An 18,619-nucleotide genomic window follows, 5' to 3' on the forward strand; every position below is an offset into this window, starting at 1 on the left:
TCACGAGGGAGTGATGTACATTTTTGGGCTGAGTCCTATACGGACCCCACTTCCGACCGATTTCGATTTCTTTTTCTCTTCATGCAGCTGACATCGTCATGGACTCGGTGATGGCCGGCGTTCTAAAGAGAAAGGTAGCAGCGCTGGAGGCTGTGGCAGCCAAAGAAATGAAGGCGCTGGGTATTCAGCCGGTCGGTTCTCACGAAGGAGAAAGCGGCACCCAGGCCGAATCGGCCGCTCAGGCCTCTCAACAGCATGTGGACAGCGGCGCTACCCCCTCCAGGGAACCAACGGCCCCCGAGGAAGGGTCCGCTCGGGAGGAGGATCATCTGCAAAAGAGACGCCGAGTGGAGACTCCCCTTCGGCTACCTCCGCGGTCCAACCCTCCGACCGGGCCGCCGATCGCGAAGGGAAGGCGCCGTGCGAGACCATTTCATCTCGACCGGACGCCTCGAGGGACGAGCCGATCCGGCCGAGGCCACTCCTCGACACTCTCCCCCGCTCGCTCACCCAACGCGTCGACCATCCATTCGCGGTCTTCTGCGCCAGCTTCTGATCCCGGTCAGGCCGCACAATACGGGTTACTCTTCATCTTCCGATCAAGAGTGGCGAGCTGACCGGACGACCGTGCCCGAGCACACTGTTACTTTGAAAGGGCCCTCGCCGAGATGTGGGCCGACGCCCGGGCACGCGTCGATCCTCTCCGAACTTAGCCAATAGCCACATGCAAGCTGCTACGGGGTAAGTTCTTCGTTGTTTTGTTTTTGTTTTACCTAAAATATTTCCGCTCGGCTTCTAACAACTGCGCCTTCTCGTTTCGAGGTGGGTGGAAGAGATAGCAGTTTCCAACCGCCTGGCTATGGCGGACGAGGAGATAAGGCAACTGCGGGCGGCAGGTGGTCCGAGCGGCTCCCAAGGACCTTCCTACTCCGAGGTTGCAAAAGAGTCAAGAAAACTCAAACTCGCTAGTCACGAAAGCGTAAGAAAACAGATCGTGCCCACGCCTAGCCGAGTCCGAGCGACAGTCAAGTCGCTCGATAACTCGGCCACCACTCGAAGAACACAGCCATCTCCGATCTGGAGAAGAAAACGTGGAGGCCCGGGGCCTGGAGTTGAAGATAAAGGAGCTGACGGAGCACTCGATCGGGAGAAGGCAGGCCGCTCGACCGATGCGGAGAAGATTGAACGTCTGAATGAGGCCCTGACAAGCTCCCAGGCAACCTTCAAGGAATACCAGGATGCCGAGCCGAGCCGAGTCGCCGCTCTCCGACAAAGTTACATCCGATCGCCCGAGTTCTCGGAGAAAATTTGCGAGCGGATGTACTCGGCTTTCGACCTGGCAATTACGGCCACTATGACCTATCTGAAGTCGAAGGGCCTTCTTCCGGAGTCCACCAATATTCCAGCCGGCGATCAAGTGGAGCTCCTGAGCAACATTCCGAGGGACCTCTACGACTACATCGAGTAATTTTTGTAATTTCGCCACTCGGCTGAACATGAACCTTTTTGTACTTAGGCCACTCGACCTAAGGTTCTAATTTTAATGAAATGCTTTCCTTTCGTGTACCCTATCTTTTTGCACTGTTCCCTGGCTAACACTTGTACGGTCCGCTCGTCTTCTATCACATCATACCTTGGGCATTCGAGGTGCATTCTTCCAGAATGAAGTGTTTTCCCCAGCTCTTCCGTCCGGCCGAATATCAATCTGGGCTACTAGCCAGAATCGCTCGCTATAAGCCGATCCGAACCTTTTATACCTCGAGTCCGATCGGAAAATAGCTTCGGTCCGAATCGGCGGGGAATACGAATAATCGCAGTGTCGACGATATTCCGCTCGGATTATTTATAGACGCCGGCTCGTCTTTTTAACGACGGAGCTCGTCGGGCGGATATTTATAGCCGGCGCGGCTCTCGATCTTTAACGACGGAGCTCGTCGGCGCGGATATTTATAGCCGGTCGGCGGCTCTCGATCTTTAACGACGGGCTCGTCGGTTCCGCTCCGAGGGTTTAGCGCCGCCTCGTCTCTTGATTTTTAACGACGGTGCTCGTCGGATATTTATAGCCGGTCGGCGCGGCTCTCGATCTTTAACGACGGAGCTCGTCGGTATTCCGCTCGGAGGGTTTATAGACGCCGGCTCGTCTATTGATTTTTAACGACGGTGCTCGTCGGCGCGGATATTTATAGCCGGTCGGCGCGGCTCTCGATCTTTAACGACGGAGCTCGTCGGTATTCCGCTCGGAGGGTTTATAGACGCCGGCTCGTCTCTTGATTTTTAACGACGGTGCTCGTCGGCGCGGATATTTATAGCCGGTCGGCGCGGCTCTACGGTTTAACGTCTGGGCTAGACGGCCGTCAAGGCTAATTTTGACACTTCCGTTCGGCGTTGCTCTTCGCCTTTCCCCCAGCTTGGATAATGCCCTCCTGGCCGCACGGCTCAGGATCTACTTCATCGAGTATTTTGGCTCGGATAATATACCTCCGTTCGAAGGGTACGGGGCCTTCGATCTTCGAGCGTTTGGCATGACCAATTTAATTCCGGCCGAACGGCACGGGTTATTTGCTTACAAGTCTAACCACATAAACCTCCCGGCCGATCGGCCTGGGGGCCTTCGCGCTACGATGATAATGCCTTATATTCGCTCCTTTGACTTTTCATCTCTGCATTTCAAGTATTTAGTCGAAAAATGAAATACACAGGGTGATTTACAGTGATACACCTTTCACCCTGCCCGGTAAGGCTGGAGGTGGTTCGCGCTCCACGGTCTATCTAGCTGCCGTCCGTCCTCATCCTCCAGATAATACGCGCCCGAGCGGAGCTTCTCGATGATTTTGAAAGGGCCTGCCCATGGCGCTTCAAGCTTGCCGACGTCGCCGACCGGCTTGACTTTCTTCCAGACAAGATCGCCGACTTGGAACGATCTGGGAATTACGCGCCGGTTGTAGTTTTGCTTCATCCGCTGACGGTACGCCATCAGCCGAACGGACGCCTTTGCCCTCTCCTCTTCTACCAAGTCCAGCTCTATGTTTCTTCGTTCGGTGTTGTCATCATCATAGTTCTGGATCCTGGCTGACTCAACGCCTACTTCGACCGGTATGACAGCCTCACCGCCATATACCAAATGGAACGGTGTGACTCCCGTCCCTTCTTTTGGCGTCGTTCGGATAGCCCACAAGACGCTCGGCACCTCGTCCGGCCAACTCCCTCCTAAATGGTCGAGCCGAGCGCGCAGAATACGAAGAATTTCCCGGTTGGCGACTTCAGCTTGACCGTTGCTCTGAGGATAGGCCACGGATGTGAAATGTTGCTCAATGCCGTAGCTTTGGCACCAATCCTCCAACATCTTCCCTGTGAACTGCCGCCCGTTGTCGGACACCAATCGGCGAGGGATGCCGAACCGACAAATGATGTTCTGCCAGATGAATTTTTTAACCATTTGCTCAGTGATCTTTGCCAGCGGCTCGGCCTCCACCCACTTGGAGAAATAGTCTACCGCCACTAGTAAAAATTTCCTCTGCCCGATCGCCATCGGAAATGGACCTACAATATCCATTCCCCACTGATCGAACGGACATGAGATGGTTGATGCCTTCATCTCCTCTGCCGGTCGGTGGGAGAAGTTGTGATACTTCTGGCATGAAAGGCAGGTAGATACTGTCCGAGCGGCATCTGCTTGTAAAGTTGGCCAAAAGTATCCGGCCAAAAGGATCTTCTTGGCTAACGAGCGTCCGCCCGGATGACCTCCACATGATCCTTGATGTACTTCCTGGAGGATGTAAGCTGAGTCCTCCGAGCTTACACATTTTAGCAGAGGACGCGAGAAAGCTTTCTTGTAAAGCTGATCTCCGATGAGTGTAAACCGACCGGCTCTTCTTCTGAGGAGCCGGGCTGCATATTCATCGGATGGTGTGGTGCCCGAACGGAGGAATTCTATAATAGGTGTCCTCCAGTCACTTGGAAACGAGAGGCCTTGCATCCGGTCGACATGCGCCACCATCAGCGTTTTTTCAATTGGCTGCTGAATGGCGATCGGCGTTATTGAGCTCGCGAGTTTGGCCAACTCATCGGCCGCCTGGTTCTCCGTTCGGGGAATCTTCTGAATAAGCACCTCTCGGAAAGTAGCTTTGAGTTTCTCAAAGGCCTCAGCGTAGAGTTTAAGCCGAACACAGTTGATTTCAAAGGTGCCGGAAAGTTGCTGAGCGGCCAACTGTGAATCCGAATAGAGAGTTACCCGACCGGCCCCCACATGTCGTGCCGCCTGTAATCCGGCTATAAGGGCCTCATACTCTGCCTCATTGTTGGTGGCCTTGTAGTCCAGCCGGACGGATAGGTGCATCTTTTCTTCTTGCGGTGAGATAAGTAATATCCCAATCCCGCTTCCGAGTCGAGTGGAAGACCCATCCACATATATCTTCCACAGAGCTTCCGGCTCGGGCCTCTGCACTTCGGTCACAAAATCAGCCAAGGATTGGGCTTTAATCGCCGAGCGGGGCTGGTACTGGATGTCAAACTCGCTTAATTCTGTCGTCCACTTGATAAGCCGTCCGGACGCTTCTGGATTCAACTGTTCGTCCGGACAATGATTGTGTGGGCCAAGAAATACGGTCGAAGGCGCCGAGCGGCTAGAACCAATGCAAAGGCCAACTTCTCGAGCCCGGTGTAGCGAGATTCAGCATCTTTCAAAATATGGCTCAGAAAATACACCGGCTGCTCTTCGCCGTTCGCCCTCACAAGTGCTGAGCCTACAGCATGCTCAGTTGACGACAAATACATATACAGTGACTCGCCTCCGATCGGCTTGGCCAGTACAGGCAGGGAATTCAGATATGTTTTCAACTCTTCAAATGCTCGGTCACACTCTTCGTTCCACTGGAACTTAGTAGCTTTGCGTAGGATCTTGAAGAACGGCAGGCTCCGGTCGGCAGTTTTGGAGATGAATCTGGACAAAGCAGTTATCCGACCGGTCAACCGTTGCACTTCCCTTGTGTTTCTGGGAGGAAGCATGTCTTGCAGAGCTTTCACCTTGTTGGGATTTGCTTCGATCCCCCGCTCGGTCACTATATACCCCAAGAAACGCCCTCCTTTAGCTCCGAACAGGCATTTCTGGGGATTTAGCTTGACTCCATATTTGCGCAGTGTTCGGAAGGTTTCTTCCATATCCTTGAAAAGATCTGCCGCTCGGACGGATTTGATAAGAATGTCGTCCACGTAAACTTCCAGGTTCCGCCCGATCTGCTCCTTGAATACCTTGTTCATCAAGCGCTGATAGGTGGCCCCGGCATTCTTCAATCCGAACGGCATCACATTGTAGCAATATGTGCCAAGCTCACCTTTTCTTGATCTTCGGCGAGCGGCACCGTGATAGCCTGGTAGGCGTCGTGCAAATTAATTCACAGTGCCGTAGAGTCCACTATCGGGGCGGAGGATAAAAATCTTTGGAACATGCTTTGTTTAAGTCCCGAAGTCAATGCAAACTCGCCACTTGCCGCCCGGCTTGGAGACCAATACCACGTTGGCTAGCCACTCGGGAACTGCACCTCGCGTGGCCGGCCTCCAGAAGTTTCTCTACTTCCGCCCGGATTATGGCATTCTGCTCGGCGCTAAAATCTCTTTTTTTCTGCTTTACTGGCCGAGCGTCAGGTCGGACATGCAACTCATGTTGCGCTAGGCTAGGCGAAATTCCGGGCAACTCGTGTGTCGACCAAACAAAGACATCATGATTTTGCTGGAGGCATTGGATCAGCTTCTTCTTCTGTTTTTCCTCTAGATCTGAGGCGATGAAAGTGGTGGCCTCCGATCGGGTCGGATGGATCTGAACTTTCTCCTTTTCATCATAAATTAAAACAGGAGGTTTCTCGGTTATGGCGTGTACCTCGATTCGGGGGACCTTCCGAGCGGAAGAAGATTCTGCTCGGATCATCTCTATATAGCAACGCCGAGCTGCTAGTTGATCTCCCCGCACTTCTCCAACTTTGTCCTCCACGGGAAATTTTATCTTCTGGTGGAAGGTTGAGACAACCGCTCGGAATTCGCGGCCGTCCCAAAATGACGTTGTAGGATGAGGAGAGTCAACCACCACAGTTTGTTGTCTGGTCCTCTGAGCGGCTCTTCTCCCTGAGGTGGCTAACCGATTTGTCCGACCATGAACTTCATTGCCAGAAACCCGTAGAGCGGGGTCGTCATTGATAGTAGATCAATTTGCAGCTGATCGAACGCCTTCTTGAATAGTATGTTGACCGAGCTCCCCGTGTCAACAAATATGGTGAATGGTGTAATTTGCTATTACCGCTTTAATGAGCGTCGTGGGGTACTTCTACTCCTTCCAAGTCTCCGGGACCGAAAGTGATTTCGGTCCACTTGCCCGCTCTTGGCTACAGCCGATCTGCCGGACGTTTGCCTTTCTTGCTCGGTTGGAGTCTCCTCCGGTCCACCAGCAATGACGCTGATTTCGCCCCGGAAGTATTGCCTCTGTTTTCTTCCTCCCGAGTGGATGGTCGGGACCGTTCCCTGGACGTCCGGCGACTCTCCTGTCTTGGGGATCTATGCCGATCGGACGTATGGTGATGTCGCCTCTCTATGCGGGTCCGGTCGGCTTCCGGGTCCTTTGCCCGTGTTGAGGGAGGAGACCGTCGTTCGGCTCTCCGGGAACAGGATTGGACACAAAGGGAAGGCTTCGCAATCCCTCGTGTTGTGCGTATCCGTTTGGTGGAATTTGCGAACATTGGGGTCCACCTCTTCTTTGGCTTGGGCCGAGCGGCAGCCACTTCTTGCACGTGCGATCTGGTCTTCAGCCCTTGGTCCTCTAGGTGGTTGCTGAGCGGAGTGCTGCTTCCGCTCGGCATGAACAAGTGCACGCTCGGTTGGAGCTTCTTTTTTCCGAGCGGCTTGCGCTTCTTCCACGTTTATGTATTCGTTGGCCCGATGTAGCATGTGATCATAGTCTCGGGGCGGCTTTCGGATGAGCGACCTGAAGAAGTCCCCATCAACAAGGCCTTGTGTGAAGGCGTTCATCATCGTTTCCGATGTGGCTGTTGGGATGTCCATCGCCACTTGGTTGAATCGTTGGATGTAAGCTCGAAGCGATTCTTTTGGTTCTTGCTTGATGGCGAACAAGCTAACGCTTGTTTTCTGATAACGCCGACTGCTGGCGAAGTGGTGGAGGAAGGCCGTTCGGAAGTCCTTGAAGCTTGTGATGGATCCGTCCGGCAGTCTACGGAACCACCGCTGAGCCGATCCCGAGAGCGTGGTAAGGAAGACTCGGCACTTCACTCCATCAGTGTATTGGTGGAGCGTGGCGGTATTATCAAACTTACCCAAATGATCATCCGGGTCCGTTGTTCCATTATACTCGCCGATCGTAGGGGGCACGTAGTGCTTGGGCAGAGGATCTCGCAGAATGGCTTCCGAAAATTGGCGGTTGGTCCGCTCGGGAGATGAGTCCGTCCGGGGAGCTTTCCCCTTCCTGTCATCCCGCCTTGGCATTTCATCTGAGGAAGATCCTATATCTCTTCGGGCTGGCGTGGCTCCAGGGGTGCGAAATAAGGCCCGGTGGAATGCGACGGTGGCTGGAGGTGCTTCCGCTCGGCCCCCCGACGCGGACGTTGCTTGTTGCTCCGCCCGCTCGGCGGATGCTTTTTGCTTTTGCTCCACGAGTTTGGCGGCCCTTATCTCGACCAGAGCGTCGAGTTCCTCCCTTGAAAGCGTCACCGTGTGCTGTCGTCCAGCCTCGTCCATTGTCTCTGCTCGGATGCAGGAGCGTTCCCACAGACGGCGCCAATTTGATCCTGTCCGAACCAGAAGTCAGCAGACGCTGGGCACGTGACGCTCCAAGGCTCGCTGATGTAGGTCTCCAACTAGTGTCGAGATGCTCCGGCTATCCTGCACAGAAGTCGAGCCGGGAAGGGGATTCCCAGCGACGACCCTCCGACGCTCAAGTCAGGTAAATCACGATGAACAAGGTGGCTCCAGAAGTCTCAGAGTACATACCAGCCTCCTGTCGATGAAACCTGAGGTTCTTTATATAGAGCTGTGAAAGGTTTGGGCACGCGTACCAAGGTGCATAAGTGTCCCCTGTCCTATCCTAGGTATGCGGCTGTCAGAAAGCTTACCTGTCCTTTCCTAGGTACGCGGCTGTCAGAAAGTTTACCTGACCCATATCGCTACAGTCAAAGCATGCCCTCGATGGGACAGCAGAATCCCCTGTCACAAGATTTGGAGCATGACACACACGTGAAACCTACAGGTTGTCAGAGAAAGAAATCCTCTGGCCCTTTCCTTTGCTCCAAACTTGTAGTCCGAGCGGAAAGATACCTAAACATCCGACCGGACATCCGCAGTGGTTTACTTGTGCTTTGTGGAGACTAACAAACAGGGGTGCTTTATGACTGTGATCGGTCAAAAGGTCAGCTCGGTCCATGACCTTTTTAACTGAGCGTCGGAACCCCGATTTGACAGGGTGCCTACCAACTATAAGTGCAAACCGGCCGGACCCTTCCGGGTACTCGATTCCATCGGCCGGCCGGCAGTCCAGTCGGACCGGCCATCTATGGCCGTCCGTCCGGTCGGACCACACTCTCCTCTGGGTGGGCGGCTGTTCCGGTGACTTCCACTTGGCGTTGACTTTGCAAGAGAAGGGGGGGGCCCGCTCTTACTACCGGATCAATTATCATACAAACATGATATTAATATACATAAAAATATCTAAATTTTTAAAATAAAATTTGATTTAACCCCAAAAAACCCACAAAACATTATATTTAAGTCAACTCGAACCCGACTCGACCCGACCTGAAACTTTTTTACTCTCCAACCCTCCAACCCAAACCTGACCCAAACCTGAAAATGCCCAACCCGAACCTAATTTTTTTCGGGTCGACTCGGGTTGGGTCGTCGGGTCGGGTTTACTTTTGACACCCCTAGTCTGAGGCGCTTCAGACAGCTTGGAGGCGCCTCAGACCAGTCCGAGGCGCCTCCGAGGCTGTTTGAGGCGCCTCAGACCCAACCAAAGTTGTCGTTTGGATTCGGATAAAGTTTTATCCGATCAAACTATTGGAGGCGCCTTGAACCTCTGTTGGAGGCGCCTTGGACCCTCAAAATAGACTTTCCAGGAGCTATATAAAGGCCCTTGGAGCTAGGAAATGAAAATCAATCAAGCAATCAACTATGTATTCATTTCTAGCAATAGTTCTAAGCTTCTAGTGTGTAAAAAGCTTCTCCGCCTTCAGAAAAGGAGATCTTTTAGAGCTTTTTCTACTGCCTTGGATTAACAACTTTCTTGGTTGTAACCAAGTAAATTGCTGAGTCTTTTTCTTTATTTCTGTTAGTTTACTTTATTACTATTGCACTATTTGAGTTGAAAGAATCGAGGAGGGTATACTTTTCTTTTGCAGGCAATTCACCCCTCTCTTGCCGACCACGCTGCACCAACACTTTCATCTATCTTAGATTAATAACTGTTGGTCCAGGTAGGCCGATTGGAGAGGGTTGAGTTGCCTAAAACACTAAAACAAAACACCTTTCTCGACTTTTAACTCATATTAACAAAGCAATCAAAACAGAATTAACAACTTAAAAGAAATGAGTAAAAGGTCATTATTTACTTGGTTACAACCTAGATGGTTGTTAATCCAAGGCATATGAAAGCTCACTAAGAATCTCCTTCGCTGAAGATGGATAAACCTTTTAAACACAGTGAAAGCTCATAAATGACTAGGAAACTTAATAGCGAAGTTGTTACATCTTTCCTAGGTCTAGGGGTCTTTTTATAACCCTTGGAAAATCTTATCCGTAGCTTGAGGGTGCCTCCAAAGGGCTTGGAGGGTACCTACAGCAAGGCGCAGTGGATAAAACTTTATCCACTTCGAACGACTACTTTGACTGACCGAAGCCGCCTTCCATACTCATGGAGAGCACCATCCATGCTTATGGAGGGTGCCCTCCATGCTTATGGAGGGTGCCTTCTGCCTAAAGGTGGCAGAGGCGCGAGCACACCTTCAATGTCTTTTGAAGGCGCCTCTAGCAGCAAGTATAGTCTCCATACATTATTCTGTTGCTCCGATCGCCTAGGTGATTGCGGCCAACTGAAATAAGGCTCACCCGAATCCAATTTTCGGCCTTCCCCTCGTGCAGGCTTCCCTCCAGCTTCTCATCCCTCGAACGTCATGCGCATCATTCTCGTCCACCGGTGTACTCTTCCGCAGCATCTTGTTCCTCGGACGAACCGAGCCCGTCGGCTCTCTCTCTCATGCTGTCCTTCTCGCTAGTCCTATCTTCCACTCAACTTCCTGTGCACACTCGTAAATCAAATTAACAAATGTATGTCCACTGAACCCCTTAATTTTGCAATAACATTGTAGTAACGAGCCCAGGATCGATCTCTCGAAGAACAAACAGTAGGATGTAATCTTAGGATCGTATTTTATTCCTATTTTTGGGGTTTTTAATATTTAAATGAGGGTTTAAGCTTGAATCTAAATCTAACAAAAGTAAAGCACAGTGAATAAGAAATTAATCTAAATCAATAGTGAAACCTAACTAGATGCTAATGATCAAATCATAACGCATTGTCACACTATGTCATAATCAAACCATCAACACACTTAAACTAAATATGAAATTACGAGACACAATTAAATCTAATCTTAAGAATAGAATTAAATAGCAAGACATCAAAAAAACCTAATCTAAAGTACCAATTAAAACCCTAATTTAAACCTATCCACTTAACAATTAATCAAGCACAAATTAAACACAAACTAAACTTCAACAAGGAAAGAAATGCTAGATTACTTGCTAAAACAACTTAATAAACATCAAGAAATCTATTCCAAGCTACAAAACAGTAACAAAATGAAGTAAAAAGGTACATCAATCCATTCTCACAATCAATCCAACAATCTTCACACTCTTGCCGTCACACAAGAGTGCCGAAGTCGAGAACACCCAACTCCGGACCTCACCGGAGAATCTCTACAGCGTATCAGCTCGAGGTATGCTCAACAACGTCGGCGGACCACCTCCGGCGAGCTAGAACAACCCGAAACCTAAGATATGGCCGGAAATCTGGAAATCTGTGAATCTGAAACTCTGGATCGGGATGAGCACTGTGGATTGCGGATGATCGTCGGATGGAGCTGAATAACGTCGGCGGACCACCTCCAAGCGTCACTAATGGGAATCGGAGTCTCATATTGGAGGAACACCTCCAAATCTGAGGTGAACAGAGAAACTCAGAAATGCAGAATTCGCCGAAGAGAACACCCTCCGATCGCTCCAGATGACCGGAATGAAGCTTCCGTGAAGGTCTCTCACTGATGTCGAAGCACGAGGATTGATTGGAGAAGGAAAGGGGCCGAAATCCAGAAGAAGACGTGCGTCGGGACGAAGAACAGCGCGCTGTGGAGGATCGACGAAGAGAAAGCACTGTAGCTTCTCTGTTTTGAATCAGATCCAGATCTGAACGGAGGCTGAGATGCTTCGGAGCTAAATCAACGGTGGAAAGTCGCCTAAAATCCGATCCGAAGGTACTGATCTTGATCTAGGATTTGGATCTACTCTCCCTTAGGTCGGATCGACCAGATCTTCACTGGATGGTTCAAATCTGCCCAATCTTTGATGAACGGTCCATATTAATTCGGGCTTGATCAATGGCTGTATGAACTCAGATCTGAATCAAAACCTCTGGATCTTCATCATGGCTGAGATCTCCTCATTAGGTTGGATAGGCCAGATCTTCAATGGATGACTCAGATCTGCTTGATTGTAGATGAGCGGTCTAAATAACTCCAAGGTTTGTTCTTCTCATTTCAACTCCGATTCGAGCACAAATTTGGTCCAAATAGATCCAAATCCAAGATCCTTTGATACCTATAAAATAAGAATCAAATATTATCATCAAATAACACAAAAATACAATAATTTACAATTAAGTCAAAGAATAAGACAATGCACAAAAATGTGATGTAACAATGATTTAAACCTATGAAATCAATATCAAACCATGCATATATGAATCAAAATAATACAGTAAAATCATGGTTATCAAATCCCCCACACTTAGTCTTGAACGTCCCGTGCAAGTAAAGAAAACTAAAAATCATCTCCACAAAAAATATCCTAACAATACCTAGAAGATAGTAAAAAGAATTTAACTAAGACCATCTAAAGATCACAAGAAATCATGAATACAATTCAAACAATAATCAGTAGGTACGGTAGTTTCAATTCAATTGAAAAATTAAGCAAGATGCAATCTCACAAGGTATTGACCTAATTTAACTCTCACAATCAAAATATGTATTAGTGGAGCTCACTCAATGCAATTCACAACATTTCACTACCATAAGCTTGCTTAGTGTCTAATTCTCCACCACTATAAACATATCATACATGAATCAAAAGGATTTTATCATTAAAAATTTAAAATGGAATCAAAAAGAGCAATTTAACTGGATGAAATGACAAAAGAAAAGACATTAATGAAAAATATGGGAAGTAAGAGTATTGGAGGAATATACTTGATGAGTTAACCAATTTGTTGTAAAAAGAGATGAATACCATTTGTTTCTGACAATTCAAAAGACCAAGCTAATCCCCTTCAATTTGATGGCAAACATAAAATTTTATACTCTATCTTCCACTTGATACTCTCTTGAATGTGTCATTTTTTTCTTCAAATTTTTTTCCACTGTTTTTCCACCAAAATTCCAACATTTGGAAGCTCAAAAATAATCTCACATGTTGGATATCCAACACCCTTCCCCATACTTAAACTATTGGCCGTCTCAGACAATGAAACATATCATGTATCCAATGACTTGAAGCTCATTTTATCACTATTTCTGACTTTCTGGATTGAATTTCTTAAAATAGCTAGCAATGCAGTGAAGTAATGCAGTTTCAAAATCTGAAATTCAAGTAATGGCTGCAATTCCAATCATCATTTAACCTTCAGTAATGTTCATCAATCAAATTCAAACCATGTTTTAGAATTCAAATCAGACTTGAAATTCAAGAATTGGCACAAATATTTGCATCAAAATCAATTTCAAAACTCAGATCTTCACCCCCATCAGAAAACTCCATCAAGAATTTGGCACACACATGTACTAATTGGTACCTCAATTGCAAGCTTCAAGTTCTGATTTCACTTCAAGTTCAGATTATCACTTTCTTCTATAGACTTGAAATTTTCATTCAACTTGAATCAGCCACAACCTTCAGAATAAATATCAGAAAACAGCAACAACATGAAACCATAATTTCAGAATTCAGATTTTTAAAAGTCTACAGATCTGATCTCTTACACTGGTAACACTCCATTCTAATTTGCTTGAGAAATACATTCCTATTGCATTGATAGAACACCAATTAAGCTCCTGCAGCAACTGCATCTGAAGAATTCTGTATTCTGATTTCAGTCTCAAAATTAGACTTCAAGGAAACTCTAGCTAAACAATTCCAGAACTACAGCAGCAAGAGATGATAAACTCAATACTGGTTCAACAGGAGCTCTAAGTTATTGCTGACAAGATAAATGTAATGCAATCATATTGAAAGAATCCATGCTTAAACCATTACAATACCTCATTCCATGGTCTGTTCTAAACACTTCAGCATCTCTTCCTTTCCTTGTTCTGTTTCTAATTTTTTTTTTTTTTGTGGTTTTCATTCAGTTTCAAGTTTCCAACAATTTCAGCAGATAAATTCAAGGTTTCAGCTTATGTTCTAACGCCATCAAATTCATCAAGATTGAATTCTGATTTCTGGAATTCAGCTACAACTTCTTCAAGCTTCAACAGAAACTTATTTTTTCAGTCGTTCTTCAAGCTTCCAACAACCACGAAGTGCATTTGGATTCATTCCTTCACTGTGTTGATTGGGTTAATATTTGGTTGTTTGCAATAGTTCTTTATGTGAGTTGATCTTTATTGATAGATGATTGTATTCATTGGGTTTCTCATGTTTTAGATTTCTTGCATTATGCTTAAAGCAAATGTTGTCTTTGATGTGTTCGATGAAATGCCCCAAACACTTCGATAGCTTTATTAATGCATTTTAGTTCCTTAATTTCTTTCAATGCTTGTTTGGTTAAATGTTAATGAAAGTTGTCCTTTGATTGAATGCAATTAGGACTAGATTTCTTTAATGCTCTAGATTACGTTATATGCTTAATTTCTTTAGTTACTTACTTTATGTTGTCTTTAATTTTCTTGCAATCATAGTTTAAGTTAGATTAGGTTTTCTTATTTGCAACGTCTTTCATTTACTAGGTTAGGTTTATTTAATGCTTTGCTATTTTATTTCTTAGATTAATTCTATTATTGGTGAGATCGTAGCGTAGAGTGACAATGCGTTATGATATCATTATTAATGGATAGATAGGATGTCTTTCATTAATTAGGATTAGATTTCATACTTGCTTTGCTCTTTTGTTCCTTAGGTTTAATTTCATATTTGTTTTGTTATTTCATATCGTAGTTCAAAATTCAAAACCCAACCCCTCCATTTTCATATTAAAAATTCAATGCAATAATCAATCCTAATTTTGTCATTTACCGTTACATTCTTTGGGAGACGACCCAAGTCATCTCTATACTACTTTAGTGTAGAGGGGTTCGGTAACTTTAATTGTAATTTGATAAGCTCCCGTAGCACGACACTCGAGCTGACATCAAATTTTGGCGTGAGTGTCGTGCTACGGGAGCTTATCAAATTACAATTAAAATTACCGAACCCCTCTACACTAAAGTAGTATAGAGATGACTCGGGTCGTCTCCCAAAGAATGTAACGGTAAATAACAAAATTAGGATTGATTATTGCATTGAATTTTTAACATGAAAATGGAGTGGTTGAGTTTTGAATTTTGAACTACGATATGAAATAACAAAACAAATATGAAATTAAACCTAAGGAACAAAAGAGCAAAGCAAGTATGAAATCTAATCCTAATTAATGAAAGACATCCTATCTATCCATTAATAATGATATCACTACGATCTCACTAACAATAGAATTAATCTAAGAAATAAAATAGCAAAGCATTAAATAAACCTAACCTAGTAAATGAAAGACGATGCAAATAAGAAAACCTAGTCTAACTTAAACTATGATTGAAAGGAAATTAAAGACAACATAAAGTAAGTAACTAAAGAAATTAAGCATAGAACGTAATCTAGAGCATTAAAGAAATCTAGTCCTAATTGCATTCAATCAAAGGACAACTTTCACTAACATTTAACCAAACAAGTATTGAAAGAAATTAAGGAACTAAAATGCATTAATAAAGCTATTAAAGTGTTTGGGACATTTCATCAAACACATCAAAGACAACATTTGCTTTAAGCCTAATGCAAGAAATCTAAAACATGAGAAACCCAATGAATACAATCATCTATCAATAAAGATCAACCCACATAAAGAACTATTGCAAACAATCAAATATTAACCCAATCAACACAGTGAAGAAATGCAATTCATGGCTGTTGGTAGCTTGAAGAACGGCTGAAAAAATAAGTTTCTGTTGAAGCTTGAAGAAGAGCTCTACTCTGGATGAAGGATGCTCGAACTTGAAGGGCTGCTGCTAGAAGAAAAGCTGCTGTCCGGAAGAAGATCTGCTGTGGAAAGGATCTGCTACTGTCCAGATCTGAACCGGATGAAGAGCTGCTTTGAAAAGGGCAGGGATGGCCGGAAGAATCAATGGCGCCGAAATGAAGGAGGTGAGGTGCTATGAGGTTGGATGAACTGCCGCTTCTTCTTGCTCTGCCGCCTGAACCTCAGTTGGTAGAAGCTTCGGAAGGAAGACGGAAGATGGAGGTCACACCGGAGAAACCCTCTCCGGTGAGGTGAAGACTGCTGTCGTCGCCGCTTGGATCTGAGCAGGAGAAGTTGAAAAGGGTTGGCCGCGGGATGATGGAGAGGATGGTGAAGGAAGTCCGGCCGGCGGTTGTGAGGTGAGGGTGAGCCGCCGGCCGTGAGGTTGAGAGCGTGGAGAAGGTTTCCGTGCCCTAGCTCTAGGAGAAGCCGCGCGAGATCCAGATCCCCGAAGACCTGTTGTCCGCGTGAGAAAAGGTAAGGAATGGGTCGGATCCGGATTTTGGATTATTGGGTTCATTAAAATTGGATCCGAATTTTATAAGAGAAGTGAAATTGGGTTTGAATTGGAATTGGGCTTAAAAAAAATGAGCTTTTGAATTGGGTTCGAATTGGAGCTCCACTTTTTGAATGAACCCTTGATTATTTGATCTTGATCAATGGTCTAGATTTCTTCCCTACAAAACAAGATGCATATTTTAGATAAAATATCAGAAAATATAGGAAAAATTAGATCAATGCTCCAATTAAATCTCAACTCGTAAAACATGATATAAATATGTAATTAAGCATATGAAAGGATAAAAATATCAAGACCAAGAGCCAAAATAACATATAAAAAATGTTAGTTATCAGCGCCTTCCATGCTTATGGAGGGTGCCTTTTGCCTAAAGGTGGCAGAGGCGCGGGCGCACCTCTGAGGCACCTTCAATGTCTTTGAAGGCGCCTCTAGCAACAAGTATAGTCTCCATACACTCTTCTGTTGCTCCGATCGCCTAGGTGATTGCGGCCAACTGAAATAGGGCTCACCCGAATCCAATTTTCGGCCTTCCCCTCGTGTAGGCTTCCCTCCAGCTTCTCATCCCTCGAACGTCATGCACATTCTTCTCGTCCACCGGTGTACTCTTTCGCAGCATCTTGTCCCTCGGACGAACCGAATCCGTCGGCTCTCTCTCATGTCGTCCTTCTCGCTAGTCGCATCTTCCACTCAACTTCCTGTGCTCTTAAGCTTTTGTACACTTAGACACAGGAATCAAAATATAATAGGACCTAACCTAACTTGGTTGATCACACCAAAAATAACTTTGAGATTTCAACAATCTTCCTTTTTTTTTTATGTGAGCAAGCCAAGTTAAGTTAGAGTAAACCAATCATAAAGTAAAGATAATAAAAGTGTAATTATGCAGTAAAGTGTAAAATTATTTTCAAATTCAAGTTTAAAGTTTGAATTGAACTACTAATGTAATTATGCAATAAAGTATAAAAATATTTTCAAATTTAAATTGAACTACTATCTCCCCCTAGACTTAATCTCCCTTCTTCCCCTTTGATCACATAAAAAAAATGGAGTACCAAAAAAATCCAAGGGTAAAAAAAATAAGTTTTAACAAAAAAAACTTAATTTTCTAATTGAGACTTGCAAGTAAAAGAGAAATTTGTAAGTTAAGTCAAACTTTTTCTTCCCTACTCCCCCTTTTGTTCACATTAAAATTAGGTTTCTTTTAACCATTAAAAAACTTCTAACTGAAAAAATCATTTTAATTCATTTCTAAATATTTAACAGTTAGTCAATTAAATACTTTATTTCATTAATTAGCTTCCAGGCTGTAGTGAGGCACTAGACCTTCTTGGTTATTGGAGCAACAACCACTTTCTAGACAAAGTCTTTTAAGGAAATTAAATATTTAATTTTCTCACTAAAAGCCTTGAGTCTAATTAAAGCTTAATTTATAAAAGATTTTGGAACCCAATATAGATTCCTTCCAACTGGGCTAATAAAAATTAAAAATCTTTTAAGAATATTTTTCTGAGAAATTTTTCTAATTTACCCCTTATGGTAATTAAAATACCAGTTTAAATTATTATATTTCCTAATATTTTTATTATATGAGCATGCATAATTTTTTAGATATTCTATTTTTGTTTTCAATTTGTCATTTTCTATTTTCAAATTATCACATAATTCTAGTAGACATGCTTTGGGTAACTGTATTTTCAAATCTATATTTTCTTTTTCTAACTTGCAATAGTTTTTTGATAGGAATTTAATAAATTTGAATAACTTATCAGGTGGAAGAGATCGTACCTGGCTTACCTTGTCGATCCCGTCATCCGTAGCTCCCCCTGAACTGCTGCTTTCTTTTAATGTAACTCCCCCTTCATCGATGCTCTCGATGCTCATTTCGAACAAGCTTGCTTCGTGTTTGTCTTCTTGATGACTTGCCATCAATGCAAGTCCGGAAAAGGCTTCGACCTCTAATTCAGACGATGTTTCATCCCACGTCACCTTAAGGGTCTTGTATTTGTTTGTTTGGACGGGCTTCTTCTCCTTGCCTTTGTCCTTGTTCTTCAATTTAGGGCAGTTGTCTTTTACATGCCCTTCTTCATTACAGTGGTAGCATCTGATTGTTCTTCTTTTTCTACCTTGCAGATGGTTAGATTTTCTAGATTTAAATAACTTTTTAAATTGTCTTACCATCATTACCATTTCATTATCATCAAGAGAGGATTCTGAATCTTGTACGTTCATCATTGCCTTAAAGGCAATGTTGTGCTTTGACTCCTTCTTCGGATCTATACATCTCATTTCATGGACTTCAAAAGTAGAAAATAATTCTTCTAAAGTAGTTGAATCTAAATCCTTAGATATGTAATAAGCATCTACTAATGATGCCCATTCAGTATTTCTAGGGAATGCGTTAAGCGCGTACCTTAGTGAATCTCGGTTACTTACCTTTTTTCCAAGATTCGTGAGTCTAGTGATGAGCTCCTTGATCCTTGAATGAAGGTATGCAACAGTTTCGCCTT

General features: G+C 45.0%; 1 long non-coding RNA gene across 2 annotated transcripts; it reads right to left on the bottom strand.

The window, feature by feature from the left end:
- Positions 1–11,639: 11,639 nt before the first annotated feature.
- On the bottom strand, positions 11,640–16,072 carry LOC122038873. Of its 2 annotated transcripts, none has more exons than XR_006127958.1 (4): positions 13,584–16,072; positions 13,305–13,464; positions 13,118–13,215; positions 11,640–11,865 (listed from the first exon to the last, which is right to left on the bottom strand). It is a non-coding gene; the product is annotated as an uncharacterized LOC122038873 (long non-coding RNA). The 2 variants fall into 2 exon arrangements; XR_006127959.1 differs by having other exon boundaries at positions 12,556–13,215.
- Positions 16,073–18,619: the final 2,547 nt, after the last annotated feature.

Source organism: Zingiber officinale, chromosome 1A, assembly GCF_018446385.1.
Source record: "Zingiber officinale cultivar Zhangliang chromosome 1A, Zo_v1.1, whole genome shotgun sequence".
Classification (NCBI taxonomy): Eukaryota; Viridiplantae; Streptophyta; class Magnoliopsida; order Zingiberales; family Zingiberaceae; genus Zingiber; species Zingiber officinale.